Source organism: Rhinichthys klamathensis, unplaced genomic scaffold (assembly GCF_029890125.1).
Source record: "Rhinichthys klamathensis goyatoka isolate OS25496 unplaced genomic scaffold, OSU_Roscu_1.1 h1tg000223l_1, whole genome shotgun sequence".
In the NCBI taxonomy this organism is placed as follows: Eukaryota; Metazoa; Chordata; class Actinopteri; order Cypriniformes; family Leuciscidae; genus Rhinichthys; species Rhinichthys klamathensis.
Genome location: NW_026606747.1, coordinates 3652501 through 3667500, shown reverse-complemented (window position 1 = coordinate 3667500; position 15000 = coordinate 3652501). Strand labels below are relative to the sequence as shown.

Here is a 15000-nt window from a genome sequence, read left to right as displayed (position 1 = left end):
CAGCAACTTCGGAACAAGCAGCCAGCTGGCTCCATCCTTTTGCAGCACTGAGCCAAACTCAAAACTGTCGTGGTTTTGAAATCCTTACTGCTGCTTGAGTTCTCATCTGTACTACAACAGAGCCAAGATTCAGCCAGATGACAAGCGGTAATTTCCTTGCACAGAACGTACTCTGAATCGCTGCCTGCCAGGGAGTGCGGCTTCCTAACGACAAACGCTTTCTATTAAAACTAGTGCCCGCCCATTCTGTTAGAGGCCAGCGTTCGGCGACTGTACAAGTGTACGCAAGTAGCCCGATGCCTTTAGCAGCCAGGCTCGTTGGTCTAGGGGTATGATTCTCGCTTTGGGTGCGAGAGGTCCCGGGTTTAAATCCCGGACGAGCCCAGCAGTCTCAGCAGGAGCAACCTGTTGGCTCCGTCCTTTGGAGCGCTGAGCCAAACTCAAAACTGCTGTGCTTTTGAAATCCTTAAGGCTGTTTGTCTTCATCGGTACTACAATTTAGCCAATAGTCAGCCAGATGACAAGTGTTTATTTCCTTCACAGAACATACTCACAATCGCTGCCTGCCAGGGAGTACGGCTCCCTAACGACAAACGTTTTGCATTAAAACTAGTGCCTGCCCATTCTGTTAAAGGCCAGCGTTCAGTGACTGTACAAGTGTATGCAAGTAGCCCAAATTTTCATTAATCAGGCTCGTTGGTCTAGGGGTATGATTCTCGCTTTGGGTGCAAGAGGTCCCGGGTTCAAATCCCGGACGAGCCCAGCAGTTTCAGAGCGATTCAGCCAGTTGGCTCATTCCTTTGCAGCACTGAGCCGAACTCAAAACTGTTGTGGTCTGCTCAAATCCTTGCTGCTGCTCGTGGTCATCTGTCCTATAACTTAGCCCAGATTTGATTTATTTATTTATTTAGAAAAGGGACAGAGTACATGAATCAACATTCATTAATGTAGGTGTACCCAAATTAGCCCCAAGGTTAGGTTTCATCGGTAGTGCCTTTGCCAGATGTTATTAGGCCTAAAACTAGAGAAAAGGGTAAAACATTACAACAATAATACAACCAGAACTTGTAAACAACTCTGTAAAATACAATTAAAGATATACAAACAGACGATATATATATACACAATAAAAAAAGAAAGATATATCAAAAAATAATCAAAAAAAGATTTGGTATGAGTTAAATAATACTAATTAAAATGTATATTATTGTACTATTTACTAATTACTAACTGTAATACAGCCAGATGGCAAGTGTTTATTTCCTTGGCAGAACGTACTCAGAATCGCTGCATGCCAGGGAGTACGGCTCCCTAACGACAAACGCTTTCTATTAAAACTAGTGCCTGCTCATTCTGTTAGAAGCCAGGGTTCGGCGACTGTACAAGTGTACGCACGTAGTCTGAGACTTCATCAGCCAGGCTCGTTGGTCTAGGGGTATGATTCTCGCTTAGGGTGCGAGAGGTCCCGGGTTCAAATCCCGGACGAGCCCTCTCACCTTTAGTATGAGTTCAAGGGTTCTCTGACTCTTTTTGCTGTTGCTGCTTTTCTCTATCAACCACTTCATATCTGGCCATTTTACTGCAAGCCACATAGTACTTGACGTCACGTTCTGCAGCATCAGAGGCTGATGCATCGGCCAAATTGAAGTTTTTGCAGGCCTGTAGATGCCGTAGTGGGATTCAAACCATTTTATATCGCTCCTAATTGAATTACCGTGGCTCTTTTGCAGAAACGCTAAGCACAGGTATACTTGTTGCTCTGTGGAGTTTCTTTGAACAAATTATCATTGACTTTTTGCAGCATTTTGTGCCTCTCTGCTTTCGTACGCAAAGCCTTCGTTGTAGGTCTGGTGCAACAGCAAAAAGCGGCCTTTTCCCATTAAGCCACTGGGCCTCTTGCGCAGGGTGCTTTGTGTAATTTCAGCCTGATAGGGCACATGCACGGGCAGGACAGAACAGAGTGACGCACACAAAAACCCAGCACAGCTATCAGAAGTTTGTCTGTTCTATGCTAATTCAGATCTTGCGGTCACAGGCTTGCTTTGAACAAACCATCCTTGAATTTGTCGAACGGCCACCTTAAATGTAGCCCATTAAAGACGACCCAGGTGGGACTTGAACCCACAATCTCCAGCTCCGGAGGCTGATGCCTTATCCATTAGGCCACTGGGCCTTGTCTGCTAAGCTTTGCCTTTGATCTGTAATATGACTTCAAGTGGTTTCTGCTGCTCAAACAACTACACTTTGGTATCTCGACGCCAGGTCGGGTTCCGTTTGTGGCGCCCCCCCGAAAGATTTGCTTTCGACGAGGCTCGTTGGTCTAGGGGTATGATTCTCGCTTTGGGTGCGAGAGGTCCCGGGTTCAAATCCCGGACGAGCCCAGCAGCTTCGGAACAAGCAGCCAGCTGGCTCCATCCTTTTGCAGCACTGAGCCAAACTCAAAACTGTCGTGGTTTTGAAATCCTTACTGCTGCTTGAGTTCTCATCTGTACTACAACAGAGCCAAGATTCAGCCAGATGACAAGCGGTTATTTCCTTGCACAGAACGTACTCTGAATCGCTGCCTGCCAGGGAGTGCGGCTTCCTAACGACAAACGCTTTCTATTAAAACTAGTGCCCGCCCATTCTGTTAGAGGCCAGCGTTCGGCGACTGTACAAGTGTACGCAAGTAGCCCGATGCCTTTAGCAGCCAGGCTCGTTGGTCTAGGGGTATGATTCTTGCTTTGGGTGCGAGAGGTCCCGGGTTTAAATCCCGGACGAGCCCAGCAGTCTCAGCGGGAGCAGCCTGTTGGCTCCGTCCTTTGGAGCGCTGAGCCAAACTCAAAACTGCTGTGCTTTTGAAATCCTTAAGGCTGTTTGTCTTCATCGGTACTACAATTTAGCCAATAGTCAGCCAGATGACAAGTGTTTATTTCCTTCACAGAACATACTCACAATCGCTGCCTGCCAGGGAGTACGGCTCCCTAACGACAAACGTTTTGCATTAAAACTAGTGCCTGCCCATTCTGTTAAAGGCCAGCGTTCAGTGACTGTACAAGTGTATGCAAGTAGCCCAAATTTTCATTAATCAGGCTCGTTGGTCTAGGGGTATGATTCTCGCTTCGGGTGCGAGAGGTCCCGGGTTCAAATCCCGGACGAGCCCAGCAGTTTCAGAGCGATTCAGCCAGTTGGCTCATTCCTTTGCAGCACTGAGCCGAACTCAAAACTGTTGTGGTCTGCTCAAATCCTTGCTGCTGCTCGTGGTCATCTGTCCTATAACTTAGCCCAGATTTGATTTATTTATTTATTTAGAAAAGAGACAGAGTACATGAATCAACATTCATTAATGTAGGTGTACCCAAATTAGCCCCAAGGTTAGGTTTCATCGGTAGTGCCTTTGCCAGATGTTATTAGGCCTAAAACTAGAGAAAAGGGTAAAACATTACAACAATAATACAACCAGAACTTGTAAACAACTCTGTAAAATACAATTAAAGATATACAAACAGACGATATATATATACACAATAAAAAAAGAAAGATATATCAAAAAATAATCAAAAAAAGATTTGGTATGAGTTAAATAATACTAATTAAAATGTATATTATTGTACTATTTACTAATTACTAACTGTAATTCAGCCAGATGGCAAGTGTTTATTTCCTTGGCAGAACGTACTCAGAATCGCTGCATGCCAGGGAGTACGGCTCCCTAACGACAAACGCTTTCTATTAAAACTAGTGCCTGCTCATTCTGTTAGAAGCCAGGGTTCGGCGACTGTACAAGTGTACGCACGTAGTCTGAGACTTCATCAGCCAGGCTCGTTGGTCTAGGGGTATGATTCTCGCTTAGGGTGCGAGAGGTCCCGGGTTCAAATCCCGGACGAGCCCTCTCACCTTTAGTATGAGTTCAAGGGTTCTCTGACTCTTTTTGCTGTTGCTGCTTTTCTCTATCAACCACTTCATATCTGGCCATTTTACTGCAAGCCACATAGTACTTGACGTCACGTTCTGCAGCATCAGAGGCTGATGCATCGGCCAAATTGAAGTTTTTGCAGGCCTGTAGATGCCGTAGTGGGATTCAAACCATTTTATATCGCTCCTAATTGAATTACCGTGGCTCTTTTGCAGAAACGCTAAGCACAGGTATACTTGTTGCTCTGTGGAGTTTCTTTGAACAAATTATCATTGACTTTTTGCAGCATTTTGTGCCTCTCTGCTTTCGTACGCAAAGCCTTCGTTGTAGGTCTGGTGCAACAGCAAAAAGCGGCCTTTTCCCATTAAGCCACTGGGCCTCTTGCGCAGGGTGCTTTGTGTAATTTCAGCCTGATAGGGCACATGCACGGGCAGGACAGAACAGAGTGACGCACACAAAAACCCAGCACAGCTATCAGAAGTTTGTCTGTTCTATGCTAATTCAGATCTTGCGGTCACAGGCTTGCTTTGAACAAACCATCCTTGAATTTGTCGAACGGCCACCTTAAATGTAGCCCATTAAAGACGACCCAGGTGGGACTTGAACCCACAATCTCCAGCTCCGGAGGCTGATGCCTTATCCATTAGGCCACTGGGCCTTGTCTGCTAAGCTTTGCCTTTGATCTGTAATATGACTTCAAGTGGTTTCTGCTGCTCAAACAACTACACTTTGGTATCTCGACGCCAGGTCGGGTTCCGTTTGTGGCGCCCCCCCGAAAGATTTGCTTTCGACGAGGCTCGTTGGTCTAGGGGTATGATTCTCGCTTTGGGTGCGAGAGGTCCCGGGTTTAAATCCCGGACGAACCCAGCAGTCTCAGCAGGAGCAACCTGTTGGCTCCGTCCTTTGGAGCGCTGACCCAAACTCAAAACTGCTGTGCTTTTGAAATCCTTAAGGCTGTTTGTCTTCATCGGTACTACAATTTAGCCAATAGTCAGCCAGATGACAAGTGTTTATTTCCTTCACAGAACATACTCACAATCGCTGCCTGCCAGGGAGTACGGCTCCCTAACGACAAACGTTTTGCATTAAAACTAGTGCCTGCCCATTCTGTTAAAGGCCAGCGTTCAGTGACTGTACAAGTGTATGCAAGTAGCCCAAATTTTCATTAATCAGGCTCGTTGGTCTAGGGGTATGATTCTCGCTTCGGGTGCGAGAGGTCCCGGGTTCAAATCCCGGACGAGCCCAGCAGTTTCAGAGCGATTCAGCCAGTTGGCTCATTCCTTTGCAGCACTGAGCCGAACTCAAAACTGTTGTGGTCTGCTCAAATCCTTGCTGCTGCTCGTGGTCATCTGTCCTATAACTTAGCCCAGATTTGATTTATTTATTTATTTAGAAAAGGGACAGAGTACATGAATCAACATTCATTAATGTAGGTGTACCCAAATTAGCCCCAAGGTTAGGTTTCATCGGTAGTGCCTTTGCCAGATGTTATTAGGCCTAAAACTAGAGAAAAGGGTAAAACATTACAACAATAATACAACCAGAACTTGTAAACAACTCTGTAAAATACAATTAAAGATATACAAACAGACGATATATATATACACAATAAAAAAAGAAAGATATATCAAAAAATAATCAAAAAAAGATTTGGTATGAGTTAAATAATACTAATTAAAATGTATATTATTGTACTATTTACTAATTACTAACTGTAATTCAGCCAGATGGCAAGTGTTTATTTCCTTGGCAGAACGTACTCAGAATCGCTGCATGCCAGGGAGTACGGCTCCCTAACGACAAACGCTTTCTATTAAAACTAGTGCCTGCTCATTCTGTTAGAAGCCAGGGTTCGGCGACTGTACAAGTGTACGCACGTAGTCTGAGACTTCATCAGCCAGGCTCGTTGGTCTAGGGGTATGATTCTCGCTTAGGGTGCGAGAGGTCCCGGGTTCAAATCCCGGACGAGCCCTCTCACCTTTAGTATGAGTTCAAGGGTTCTCTGACTCTTTTTGCTATTGCTGCTTTTCTCTATCAACCACTTCATATCTGGCCATTTTACTGCAAGCCACATAGTACTTGACGTCACGTTCTGCAGCATCAGAGGCTGATGCATCGGCCAAATTGAAGTTTTTGCAGGCCTGTAGATGCCGTAGTGGGATTCAAACCATTTTATATCGCTCCTAATTGAATTACCGTGGCTCTTTTGCAGAAACGCTAAGCACAGGTATACTTGTTGCTCTGTGGAGTTTCTTTGAACAAATTATCATTGACTTTTTGCAGCATTTTGTGCCTCTCTGCTTTCGTACGCAAAGCCTTCGTTGTAGGTCTGGTGCAACAGCAAAAAGCGGCCTTTTCCCATTAAGCCACTGGGCCTCTTGCGCAGGGTGCTTTGTGTAATTTCAGCCTGATAGGGCACATGCACGGGCAGGACAGAACAGAGTGACGCACACAAAAACCCAGCACAGCTATCAGAAGTTTGTCTGTTCTATGCTAATTCAGATCTTGCGGTCACAGGCTTGCTTTGAACAAACCATCCTTGAATTTGTCGAACGGCCACCTTAAATGTAGCCCATTAAAGACGACCCAGGTGGGACTTGAACCCACAATCTCCAGCTCCGGAGGCTGATGCCTTATCCATTAGGCCACTGGGCCTTGTCTGCTAAGCTTTGCCTTTGATCTGTAATATGACTTCAAGTGGTTTCTGCTGCTCAAACAACTACACTTTGGTATCTCGACGCCAGGTCGGGTTCCGTTTGTGGCGCCCCCCCGAAAGATTTGCTTTCGACGAGGCTCGTTGGTCTAGGGGTATGATTCTCGCTTTGGGTGCGAGAGGTCCCGGGTTTAAATCCCGGACGAACCCAGCAGTCTCAGCAGGAGCAACCTGTTGGCTCCGTCCTTTGGAGCGCTGACCCAAACTCAAAACTGCTGTGCTTTTGAAATCCTTAAGGCTGTTTGTCTTCATCGGTACTACAATTTAGCCAATAGTCAGCCAGATGACAAGTGTTTATTTCCTTCACAGAACATACTCACAATCGCTGCCTGCCAGGGAGTACGGCTCCCTAACGACAAACGTTTTGCATTAAAACTAGTGCCTGCCCATTCTGTTAAAGGCCAGCGTTCAGTGACTGTACAAGTGTATGCAAGTAGCCCAAATTTTCATTAATCAGGCTCGTTGGTCTAGGGGTATGATTCTCGCTTCGGGTGCGAGAGGTCCCGGGTTCAAATCCCGGACGAGCCCAGCAGTTTCAGAGCGATTCAGCCAGTTGGCTCATTCCTTTGCAGCACTGAGCCGAACTCAAAACTGTTGTGGTCTGCTCAAATCCTTGCTGCTGCTCGTGGTCATCTGTCCTATAACTTAGCCCAGATTTGATTTATTTATTTATTTAGAAAAGGGACAGAGTACATGAATCAACATTCATTAATGTAGGTGTACCCAAATTAGCCCCAAGGTTAGGTTTCATCGGTAGTGCCTTTGCCAGATGTTATTAGGCCTAAAACTAGAGAAAAGGGTAAAACATTACAACAATAATACAACCAGAACTTGTAAACAACTCTGTAAAATACAATTAAAGATATACAAACAGACGATATATATATACACAATAAAAAAAGAAAGATATATCAAAAAATAATCAAAAAAAGATTTGGTATGAGTTAAATAATACTAATTAAAATGTATATTATTGTACTATTTACTAATTACTAACTGTAATTCAGCCAGATGGCAAGTGTTTATTTCCTTGGCAGAACGTACTCAGAATCGCTGCATGCCAGGGAGTACGGCTCCCTAACGACAAACGCTTTCTATTAAAACTAGTGCCTGCTCATTCTGTTAGAAGCCAGGGTTCGGCGACTGTACAAGTGTACGCACGTAGTCTGAGACTTCATCAGCCAGGCTCGTTGGTCTAGGGGTATGATTCTCGCTTAGGGTGCGAGAGGTCCCGGGTTCAAATCCCGGACGAGCCCTCTCACCTTTAGTATGAGTTCAAGGGTTCTCTGACTCTTTTTGCTGTTGCTGCTTTTCTCTATCAACCACTTCATATCTGGCCATTTTACTGCAAGCCACATAGTACTTGACGTCACGTTCTGCAGCATCAGAGGCTGATGCATCGGCCAAATTGAAGTTTTTGCAGGCCTGTAGATGCCGTAGTGGGATTCAAACCATTTTATATCGCTCCTAATTGAATTACCGTGGCTCTTTTGCAGAAACGCTAAGCACAGGTATACTTGTTGCTCTGTGGAGTTTCTTTGAACAAATTATCATTGACTTTTTGCAGCATTTTGTGCCTCTCTGCTTTCGTACGCAAAGCCTTCGTTGTAGGTCTGGTGCAACAGCAAAAAGCGGCCTTTTCCCATTAAGCCACTGGGCCTCTTGCGCAGGGTGCTTTGTGTAATTTCAGCCTGATAGGGCACATGCACGGGCAGGACAGAACAGAGTGACGCACACAAAAACCCAGCACAGCTATCAGAAGTTTGTCTGTTCTATGCTAATTCAGATCTTGCGGTCACAGGCTTGCTTTGAACAAACCATCCTTGAATTTGTCGAACGGCCACCTTAAATGTAGCCCATTAAAGACGACCCAGGTGGGACTTGAACCCACAATCTCCAGCTCCAGAGGCTGATGCCTTATCCATTAGGCCACTGGGCCTTGTCTGCTAAGCTTTGCCTTTGATCTGTAATATGACTTCAAGTGGTTTCTGCTGCTCAAACAACTACACTTTGGTATCTCGACGCCAGGTCGGGTTCCGTTTGTGGCGCCCCCCCGAAAGATTTGCTTTCGACGAGGCTCGTTGGTCTAGGGGTATGATTCTCGCTTTGGGTGCGAGAGATCCCGGGTTCAAATCCCGGACGAGCCCAGCAGCTTCGGAACAAGCAGCCAGCTGGCTCCATCCTTTTGCAGCACTGAGCCAAACTCAAAACTGTCGTGGTTTTGAAATCCTTACTGCTGCTTGAGTTCTCATCTGTACTACAACAGAGCCAAGATTCAGCCAGATGACAAGCGGTTATTTCCTTGCACAGAACGTACTCTGAATCGCTGCCTGCCAGGGAGTGCGGCTTCCTAACGACAAACGCTTTCTATTAAAACTAGTGCCCGCCCATTCTGTTAGAGGCCAGCGTTCGGCGACTGTACAAGTGTACGCAAGTAGCCCGATGCCTTTAGCAGCCAGGCTCGTTGGTCTAGGGGTATGATTCTTGCTTTGGGTGCGAGAGGTCCCGGGTTTAAATCCCGGACGAGCCCAGCAGTCTCAGCGGGAGCAGCCTGTTGGCTCCGTCCTTTGGAGCGCTGAGCCAAACTCAAAACTGCTGTGCTTTTGAAATCCTTAAGGCTGTTTGTCTTCATCGGTACTACAATTTAGCCAATAGTCAGCCAGATGACAAGTGTTTATTTCCTTCACAGAACATACTCACAATCGCTGCCTGCCAGGGAGTACGGCTCCCTAACGACAAACGTTTTGCATTAAAACTAGTGCCTGCCCATTCTGTTAAAGGCCAGCGTTCAGTGACTGTACAAGTGTATGCAAGTAGCCCAAATTTTCATTAATCAGGCTCGTTGGTCTAGGGGTATGATTCTCGCTTCGGGTGCGAGAGGTCCCGGGTTCAAATCCCGGACGAGCCCAGCAGTTTCAGAGTGATTCAGCCAGTTGGCTCATTCCTTTGCAGCACTGAGCCGAACTCAAAACTGTTGTGGTCTGCTCAAATCCTTGCTGCTGCTCGTGGTCATCTGTCCTATAACTTAGCCCAGATTTAATTTATTTATTTATTTAGAAAAGGGACAGAGTACATGAATCAACATTCATTAATGTAGGTGTACCCAAATTAGCCCCAAGGTTAGGTTTCATCGGTAGTGCCTTTGCCAGATGTTATTAGGCCTAAAACTAGAGAAAAGGGTAAAACATTACAACAATAATACAACTAGAACTTGTAAACAACTCTGTAAAATACAATTAAAGATATACAAACAGACGATATATATATACACAATAAAAAAAGAAAGATATATCAAAAAATAATCAAAAAAAGATTTGGTATGAGTTAAATAATACTAATTAAAATGTATATTACTGTACTATTTACTAATTACTAACTGTAATTCAGCCAGATGGCAAGTGTTTATTTCCTTGGCAGAACGTACTCAGAATCGCTGCATGCCAGGGAGTACGGCTCCCTAACGACAAACGCTTTCTATTAAAACTAGTGCCTGCTCATTCTGTTAGAAGCCAGGGTTCGGCGACTGTACAAGTGTACGCACGTAGTCTGAGACTTCATCAGCCAGGCTCGTTGGTCTAGGGGTATGATTCTCGCTTAGGGTGCGAGAGGTCCCGGGTTCAAATCCTGGATGAGCCCTCTCACCTTTAGTATGAGTTCAAGGGTTCTCTGACTCTTTTTGCTGTTGCTGCTTTTCTCTATCAACCACTTCATATCTGGCCATTTTACTGCAAGCCACATAGTACTTGACGTCACGTTCTGCAGCATCAGAGGCTGATGCATCGGCCAAATTGAAGTTTTTGCAGGCCTGTAGATGCCGTAGTGGGATTCAAACCATTTTATATCGCTCCTAATTGAATTACCGTGGCTCTTTTGCAGAAACGCTAAGCACAGGTATACTTGTTGCTCTGTGGAGTTTCTTTGAACAAATTATCATTGACTTTTTGCAGCATTTTGTGCCTCTCTGCTTTCGTACGCAAAGCCTTCGTTGTAGGTCTGGTGCAACAGCAAAAAGCGGCCTTTTCCCATTAAGCCACTGGGCCTCTTGCGCAGGTTGCTTTGTGTAATTTCAGCCTGATAGGGCACATGCACGGGCAGGACAGAACAGAGTGACGCACACAAAAACCCAGCACAGCTATCAGAAGTTTGTCTGTTCTATGCTAATTCAGATCTTGCGGTCATCATGGCTACAGGTTTGCTTTGAACAAACCATCCTTGAATTTGTCGAACGGCCACCTTAAATGTAGCCCATTAATGATGCCCCAGGTGGGACTTGAACCCACAATCTCCAGCTCCGGAGGCTGATGCCTTATCCATTAGGCCACTGGGCCTTGTCTGCTAAGCTTTGCCTTTGATCTGTAATATGACTTCAAGTGGTTTCTGCTGCTCAAACAACTACACTTTGGTATCTCGACGCCAGGTCGGGTTCCGTTTGTGGCGCCCCCCCGAAAGATTTGCTTTCGACGAGGCTCGTTGGTCTAGGGGTATGATTCTCGCTTTGGGTGCGAGAGGTCCCGGGTTCAAATCCCGGACGAGCCCAGCAGCTTCGGAACAAGCAGCCAGCTGGCTCCATCCTTTTGCAGCACTGAGCCAAACTCAAAACTGTCGTGGTTTTGAAATCCTTACTGCTGCTTGAGTTCTCATCTGTACTACAACAGAGCCAAGATTCAGCCAGATGACAAGCGGTTATTTCCTTGCACAGAACGTACTCTGAATCGCTGCCTGCCAGGGAGTGCGGCTTCCTAACGACAAACGCTTTCTATTAAAACTAGTGCCCGCCCATTCTGTTAGAGGCCAGCGTTCGGCGACTGTACAAGTGTACGCAAGTAGCCCGATGCCTTTAGCAGCCAGGCTCGTTGGTCTAGGGGTATGATTCTTGCTTTGGGTGCGAGAGGTCCCGGGTTTAAATCCCGGACGAGCCCAGCAGTCTCAGCGGGAGCAGCCTGTTGGCTCCGTCCTTTGGAGCGCTGAGCCAAACTCAAAACTGCTGTGCTTTTGAAATCCTTAAGGCTGTTTGTCTTCATCGGTACTACAATTTAGCCAATAGTCAGCCAGATGACAAGTGTTTATTTCCTTCACAGAACATACTCACAATCGCTGCCTGCCAGGGAGTACGGCTCCCTAACGACAAACGTTTTGCATTAAAACTAGTGCCTGCCCATTCTGTTAAAGGCCAGCGTTCAGTGACTGTACAAGTGTATGCAAGTAGCCCAAATTTTCATTAATCAGGCTCGTTGGTCTAGGGGTATGATTCTCGCTTCGGGTGCGAGAGGTCCCGGGTTCAAATCCCGGACGAGCCCAGCAGTTTCAGAGCGATTCAGCCAGTTGGCTCATTCCTTTGCAGCACTGAGCCGAACTCAAAACTGTTGTGGTCTGCTCAAATCCTTGCTGCTGCTCGTGGTCATCTGTCCTATAACTTAGCCCAGATTTGATTTATTTATTTATTTAGAAAAGAGACAGAGTACATGAATCAACATTCATTAATGTAGGTGTACCCAAATTAGCCCCAAGGTTAGGTTTCATCGGTAGTGCCTTTGCCAGATGTTATTAGGCCTAAAACTAGAGAAAAGGGTAAAACATTACAACAATAATACAACCAGAACTTGTAAACAACTCTGTAAAATACAATTAAAGATATACAAACAGACGATATATATATACACAATAAAAAAAGAAAGATATATCAAAAAATAATCAAAAAAAGATTTGGTATGAGTTAAATAATACTAATTAAAATGTATATTATTGTACTATTTACTAATTACTAACTGTAATTCAGCCAGATGGCAAGTGTTTATTTCCTTGGCAGAACGTACTCAGAATCGCTGCATGCCAGGGAGTACGGCTCCCTAACGACAAACGCTTTCTATTAAAACTAGTGCCTGCTCATTCTGTTAGAAGCCAGGGTTCGGCGACTGTACAAGTGTACGCACGTAGTCTGAGACTTCATCAGCCAGGCTCGTTGGTCTAGGGGTATGATTCTCGCTTAGGGTGCGAGAGGTCCCGGGTTCAAATCCCGGACGAGCCCTCTCACCTTTAGTATGAGTTCAAGGGTTCTCTGACTCTTTTTGCTGTTGCTGCTTTTCTCTATCAACCACTTCATATCTGGCCATTTTACTGCAAGCCACATAGTACTTGACGTCACGTTCTGCAGCATCAGAGGCTGATGCATCGGCCAAATTGAAGTTTTTGCAGGCCTGTAGATGCCGTAGTGGGATTCAAACCATTTTATATCGCTCCTAATTGAATTACCGTGGCTCTTTTGCAGAAACGCTAAGCACAGGTATACTTGTTGCTCTGTGGAGTTTCTTTGAACAAATTATCATTGACTTTTTGCAGCATTTTGTGCCTCTCTGCTTTCGTACGCAAAGCCTTCGTTGTAGGTCTGGTGCAACAGCAAAAAGCGGCCTTTTCCCATTAAGCCACTGGGCCTCTTGCGCAGGGTGCTTTGTGTAATTTCAGCCTGATAGGGCACATGCACGGGCAGGACAGAACAGAGTGACGCACACAAAAACCCAGCACAGCTATCAGAAGTTTGTCTGTTCTATGCTAATTCAGATCTTGCGGTCACAGGCTTGCTTTGAACAAACCATCCTTGAATTTGTCGAACGGCCACCTTAAATGTAGCCCATTAAAGACGACCCAGGTGGGACTTGAACCCACAATCTCCAGCTCCGGAGGCTGATGCCTTATCCATTAGGCCACTGGGCCTTGTCTGCTAAGCTTTGCCTTTGATCTGTAATATGACTTCAAGTGGTTTCTGCTGCTCAAACAACTACACTTTGGTATCTCGACGCCAGGTCGGGTTCCGTTTGTGGCGCCCCCCCGAAAGATTTGCTTTCGACGAGGCTCGTTGGTCTAGGGGTATGATTCTCGCTTTGGGTGCGAGAGGTCCCGGGTTCAAATCCCGGACGAGCCCAGCAGCTTCGGAACAAGCAGCCAGCTGGCTCCATCCTTTTGCAGCACTGAGCCAAACTCAAAACTGTCGTGGTTTTGAAATCCTTACTGCTGCTTGAGTTCTCATCTGTACTACAACAGAGCCAAGATTCAGCCAGATGACAAGCGGTTATTTCCTTGCACAGAACGTACTCTGAATCGCTGCCTGCCAGGGAGTGCGGCTTCCTAACGACAAACGCTTTCTATTAAAACTAGTGCCCGCCCATTCTGTTAGAGGCCAGCGTTCGGCGACTGTACAAGTGTACGCAAGTAGCCCGATGCCTTTAGCAGCCAGGCTCGTTGGTCTAGGGGTATGATTCTTGCTTTGGGTGCGAGAGGTCCCGGGTTTAAATCCCGGACGAGCCCAGCAGTCTCAGCGGGAGCAGCCTGTTGGCTCCGTCCTTTGGAGCGCTGAGCCAAACTCAAAACTGCTGTGCTTTTGAAATCCTTAAGGCTGTTTGTCTTCATCGGTACTACAATTTAGCCAATAGTCAGCCAGATGACAAGTGTTTATTTCCTTCACAGAACATACTCACAATCGCTGCCTGCCAGGGAGTACGGCTCCCTAACGACAAACGTTTTGCATTAAAACTAGTGCCTGCCCATTCTGTTAAAGGCCAGCGTTCAGTGACTGTACAAGTGTATGCAAGTAGCCCAAATTTTCATTAATCAGGCTCGTTGGTCTAGGGGTATGATTCTCGCTTCGGGTGCGAGAGGTCCCGGGTTCAAATCCCGGACGAGCCCAGCAGTTTCAGAGCGATTCAGCCAGTTGGCTCATTCCTTTGCAGCACTGAGCCGAACTCAAAACTGTTGTGGTCTGCTCAAATCCTTGCTGCTGCTCGTGGTCATCTGTCCTATAACTTAGCCCAGATTTGATTTATTTATTTATTTAGAAAAGAGACAGAGTACATGAATCAACATTCATTAATGTAGGTGTACCCAAATTAGCCCCAAGGTTAGGTTTCATCGGTAGTGCCTTTGCCAGATGTTATTAGGCCTAAAACTAGAGAAAAGGGTAAAACATTACAACAATAATACAACCAGAACTTGTAAACAACTCTGTAAAATACAATTAAAGATATACAAACAGACGATATATATATACACAATAAAAAAAGAAAGATATATCAAAAAATAATCAAAAAAAGATTTGGTATGAGTTAAATAATACTAATTAAAATGTATATTATTGTACTATTTACTAATTACTAACTGTAATTCAGCCAGATGGCAAGTGTTTATTTCCTTGGCAGAACGTACTCAGAATCGCTGCATGCCAGGGAGTACGGCTCCCTAACGACAAACGCTTTCTATTAAAACTAGTGCCTGCTCATTCTGTTAGAAGCCAGGGTTCGGCGACTGTACAAGTGTACGCACGTAGTCTGAGACTTCATCAGCCAGGCTCGTTGGTCTAGGGGTATGATTCTCGCTTAGGGTGCGAGAGGTCCCGGGTTCAAAT

The 15000-nt window shown here is 45.7% G+C and overlaps 31 non-coding genes across 31 annotated transcripts in view; 25 read left to right on the top strand and 6 right to left on the bottom strand.

Annotated features, from left to right (window-relative positions):
- The window catches only part of trnap-ugg (transfer RNA proline (anticodon UGG)), a 72-nt gene extending 71 nt beyond the window's left edge, over position 1 (top strand). The window contains exon 1 of the tRNA in view: position 1. This exon is cut by the window's left edge and continues 71 nt beyond it. This is a non-coding gene — a tRNA (tRNA-Pro).
- A 311-nt stretch (positions 2 to 312) lies between these two features.
- On the top strand, positions 313 to 384 carry trnap-ugg (transfer RNA proline (anticodon UGG)). Its single transcript has one exon. It is a non-coding gene; the product is annotated as a tRNA-Pro (tRNA).
- Positions 385 to 690: 306 nt separating this feature from the next.
- trnap-ugg (transfer RNA proline (anticodon UGG)) lies at positions 691 to 762 on the top strand. The gene has a single exon. It is a non-coding gene; the product is annotated as a tRNA-Pro (tRNA).
- A 656-nt stretch (positions 763 to 1418) lies between these two features.
- On the top strand, positions 1419 to 1490 carry trnap-agg (transfer RNA proline (anticodon AGG)). Its single transcript has one exon. It is a non-coding gene; the product is annotated as a tRNA-Pro (tRNA).
- A 610-nt stretch (positions 1491 to 2100) lies between these two features.
- Positions 2101 to 2173, bottom strand: trnar-ccg (transfer RNA arginine (anticodon CCG)). The gene has a single exon. It is a non-coding gene; the product is annotated as a tRNA-Arg (tRNA).
- Positions 2174 to 2309: 136 nt separating this feature from the next.
- trnap-ugg (transfer RNA proline (anticodon UGG)) lies at positions 2310 to 2381 on the top strand. The gene has a single exon. It is a non-coding gene; the product is annotated as a tRNA-Pro (tRNA).
- A 311-nt stretch (positions 2382 to 2692) lies between these two features.
- On the top strand, positions 2693 to 2764 carry trnap-ugg (transfer RNA proline (anticodon UGG)). The gene has a single exon. It is a non-coding gene; the product is annotated as a tRNA-Pro (tRNA).
- A 306-nt stretch (positions 2765 to 3070) lies between these two features.
- Positions 3071 to 3142, top strand: trnap-cgg (transfer RNA proline (anticodon CGG)). The gene has a single exon. It is a non-coding gene; the product is annotated as a tRNA-Pro (tRNA).
- A 656-nt stretch (positions 3143 to 3798) lies between these two features.
- Positions 3799 to 3870, top strand: trnap-agg (transfer RNA proline (anticodon AGG)). The gene has a single exon. It is a non-coding gene; the product is annotated as a tRNA-Pro (tRNA).
- Positions 3871 to 4480: 610 nt separating this feature from the next.
- Positions 4481 to 4553, bottom strand: trnar-ccg (transfer RNA arginine (anticodon CCG)). The gene has a single exon. It is a non-coding gene; the product is annotated as a tRNA-Arg (tRNA).
- A 136-nt stretch (positions 4554 to 4689) lies between these two features.
- trnap-ugg (transfer RNA proline (anticodon UGG)) lies at positions 4690 to 4761 on the top strand. The gene has a single exon. It is a non-coding gene; the product is annotated as a tRNA-Pro (tRNA).
- A 306-nt stretch (positions 4762 to 5067) lies between these two features.
- On the top strand, positions 5068 to 5139 carry trnap-cgg (transfer RNA proline (anticodon CGG)). The gene has a single exon. It is a non-coding gene; the product is annotated as a tRNA-Pro (tRNA).
- Positions 5140 to 5795: 656 nt separating this feature from the next.
- On the top strand, positions 5796 to 5867 carry trnap-agg (transfer RNA proline (anticodon AGG)). The gene has a single exon. It is a non-coding gene; the product is annotated as a tRNA-Pro (tRNA).
- A 610-nt stretch (positions 5868 to 6477) lies between these two features.
- On the bottom strand, positions 6478 to 6550 carry trnar-ccg (transfer RNA arginine (anticodon CCG)). The gene has a single exon. It is a non-coding gene; the product is annotated as a tRNA-Arg (tRNA).
- A 136-nt stretch (positions 6551 to 6686) lies between these two features.
- On the top strand, positions 6687 to 6758 carry trnap-ugg (transfer RNA proline (anticodon UGG)). Its single transcript has one exon. It is a non-coding gene; the product is annotated as a tRNA-Pro (tRNA).
- A 306-nt stretch (positions 6759 to 7064) lies between these two features.
- trnap-cgg (transfer RNA proline (anticodon CGG)) lies at positions 7065 to 7136 on the top strand. The gene has a single exon. It is a non-coding gene; the product is annotated as a tRNA-Pro (tRNA).
- A 656-nt stretch (positions 7137 to 7792) lies between these two features.
- On the top strand, positions 7793 to 7864 carry trnap-agg (transfer RNA proline (anticodon AGG)). The gene has a single exon. It is a non-coding gene; the product is annotated as a tRNA-Pro (tRNA).
- Positions 7865 to 8474: 610 nt separating this feature from the next.
- trnaq-cug (transfer RNA glutamine (anticodon CUG)) lies at positions 8475 to 8547 on the bottom strand. The gene has a single exon. It is a non-coding gene; the product is annotated as a tRNA-Gln (tRNA).
- Positions 8548 to 8683: 136 nt separating this feature from the next.
- Positions 8684 to 8755, top strand: trnap-ugg (transfer RNA proline (anticodon UGG)). Its single transcript has one exon. It is a non-coding gene; the product is annotated as a tRNA-Pro (tRNA).
- A 311-nt stretch (positions 8756 to 9066) lies between these two features.
- Positions 9067 to 9138, top strand: trnap-ugg (transfer RNA proline (anticodon UGG)). The gene has a single exon. It is a non-coding gene; the product is annotated as a tRNA-Pro (tRNA).
- A 306-nt stretch (positions 9139 to 9444) lies between these two features.
- Positions 9445 to 9516, top strand: trnap-cgg (transfer RNA proline (anticodon CGG)). The gene has a single exon. It is a non-coding gene; the product is annotated as a tRNA-Pro (tRNA).
- A 1347-nt stretch (positions 9517 to 10863) lies between these two features.
- On the bottom strand, positions 10864 to 10936 carry trnar-ccg (transfer RNA arginine (anticodon CCG)). Its single transcript has one exon. It is a non-coding gene; the product is annotated as a tRNA-Arg (tRNA).
- A 136-nt stretch (positions 10937 to 11072) lies between these two features.
- trnap-ugg (transfer RNA proline (anticodon UGG)) lies at positions 11073 to 11144 on the top strand. Its single transcript has one exon. It is a non-coding gene; the product is annotated as a tRNA-Pro (tRNA).
- A 311-nt stretch (positions 11145 to 11455) lies between these two features.
- trnap-ugg (transfer RNA proline (anticodon UGG)) lies at positions 11456 to 11527 on the top strand. The gene has a single exon. It is a non-coding gene; the product is annotated as a tRNA-Pro (tRNA).
- Positions 11528 to 11833: 306 nt separating this feature from the next.
- On the top strand, positions 11834 to 11905 carry trnap-cgg (transfer RNA proline (anticodon CGG)). Its single transcript has one exon. It is a non-coding gene; the product is annotated as a tRNA-Pro (tRNA).
- A 656-nt stretch (positions 11906 to 12561) lies between these two features.
- trnap-agg (transfer RNA proline (anticodon AGG)) lies at positions 12562 to 12633 on the top strand. The gene has a single exon. It is a non-coding gene; the product is annotated as a tRNA-Pro (tRNA).
- A 610-nt stretch (positions 12634 to 13243) lies between these two features.
- Positions 13244 to 13316, bottom strand: trnar-ccg (transfer RNA arginine (anticodon CCG)). The gene has a single exon. It is a non-coding gene; the product is annotated as a tRNA-Arg (tRNA).
- Positions 13317 to 13452: 136 nt separating this feature from the next.
- trnap-ugg (transfer RNA proline (anticodon UGG)) lies at positions 13453 to 13524 on the top strand. Its single transcript has one exon. It is a non-coding gene; the product is annotated as a tRNA-Pro (tRNA).
- Positions 13525 to 13835: 311 nt separating this feature from the next.
- Positions 13836 to 13907, top strand: trnap-ugg (transfer RNA proline (anticodon UGG)). Its single transcript has one exon. It is a non-coding gene; the product is annotated as a tRNA-Pro (tRNA).
- A 306-nt stretch (positions 13908 to 14213) lies between these two features.
- On the top strand, positions 14214 to 14285 carry trnap-cgg (transfer RNA proline (anticodon CGG)). The gene has a single exon. It is a non-coding gene; the product is annotated as a tRNA-Pro (tRNA).
- A 656-nt stretch (positions 14286 to 14941) lies between these two features.
- trnap-agg (transfer RNA proline (anticodon AGG)) overlaps positions 14942 to 15000 on the top strand; it is a 72-nt gene continuing 13 nt past the window's right edge. Inside the window, exon 1 of the tRNA in view lies at positions 14942 to 15000. This exon is cut by the window's right edge and continues 13 nt beyond it. This is a non-coding gene — a tRNA (tRNA-Pro).